This window comes from Lissotriton helveticus, chromosome 7 (assembly GCF_964261635.1).
Source record: "Lissotriton helveticus chromosome 7, aLisHel1.1, whole genome shotgun sequence".
Taxonomy (NCBI): Eukaryota; Metazoa; Chordata; class Amphibia; order Caudata; family Salamandridae; genus Lissotriton; species Lissotriton helveticus.
In genome coordinates, this window is record NC_136068.1 from 85,803,661 (window position 1) to 85,804,815 (window position 1,155).

The 1,155-nt window shown below is 42.6% G+C and overlaps 1 non-coding gene across 1 annotated transcript; it reads right to left on the reverse strand.

Moving 5' to 3' along the window:
* Positions 1–304: 304 nt before the first annotated feature.
* Positions 305–523, reverse strand: LOC144771201 (small nucleolar RNA U3). The gene has a single exon (XR_013599160.1). It is a non-coding gene; the product is annotated as a small nucleolar RNA U3 (small nucleolar RNA).
* Positions 524–1,155: the final 632 nt, after the last annotated feature.

The window sequence follows — 1,155 nt, forward strand, 5'->3', positions numbered from 1 at the left end:
AGGAGGTAAGTCGGTTATGTTCATCGTCTGTGCGGCCTGGGTTGCTATTAGACATGGACAACATCTGCCACCCTGCTGGCATCAATGCGGCCCTTGGGCACATGACTGCCCAAACTTTTTGGCCCCCTGGAAAATGTCTGCGAGATCTATGATCCCGAAAAACGCAAGACCAAGCCAGCTCGCTGCTATGCGTTACTCTGCAACCATCCACCCATATTTACGCATTCCCAGACATAGATATGCATCAGAAGGATGTATTTACGACTTGAGTAATAAAACTTTCTTGAACAGTAGTGATGAGCTAACCACTCAGTTTGTGTTTCCTTCCTCCAGCTCTCCTGTAAAAGAGAGAGGAACGGTCATCAATAGCAAACAGCAGCTGCATAAATGCAACAACTGTCCACTCGCTTCGCGCTCAGAAGGAAACACTACAATTCTTCCTCGTGGTTAGCGAAGACCAAACACTTTCAAACACATTTCCTCAGTTAAGAACTATAGAAATGATCCCTGAAAGTATAGTCATAAAACTAACGTCTGCAGCTCACACGGCCGGAAAAAGTAGAAACCTTTTTTACGTACAGTAGGTAACAGTTCTACATGATCAACTCCAACAAAAAGATATGGCTGTAGAACACCACAAAATAACAATCTAAAGATGCACAGGCAGACGCTTTCTCCGCAATAAAATATTCCCAGGATGACTCACGGTTTTAAAAATCTGCATATTTGAAATCAGCAACCAATCACATTCAGTCCCCCTTTTCCTGACACACACGGATTCGCTGCTTCCGAAACAGACAGAGGACTACAGTGTGAAAGGCAAAGTTCAAACTTAGAGCGTAGCCATAGTTTTGTTTCGTGCTTTGGCTCACAGCAACAATACACAGTTTTGCTGATTGAAAAATTAAAAGAAACAAATGGTAAACTCCCAGCAAAGACAATTTAGCGTCCCTTCCACAGTTTCCTGCACTGCATTAAATGAGCACTATTACTGTTTCAAGATGGCTGAACACAGTGCTCAGTAACTGACCCGGTAATCTTTGCGAAGGATTTGCCAGTTCAAAGACCGAAGCATGGTGCTCTTTTAGTATTTTTTGACCCGTTCAAGAAAGAAACATTTGTTTTTGAAAATTGTGTAAGTTATGCTCTCCAATT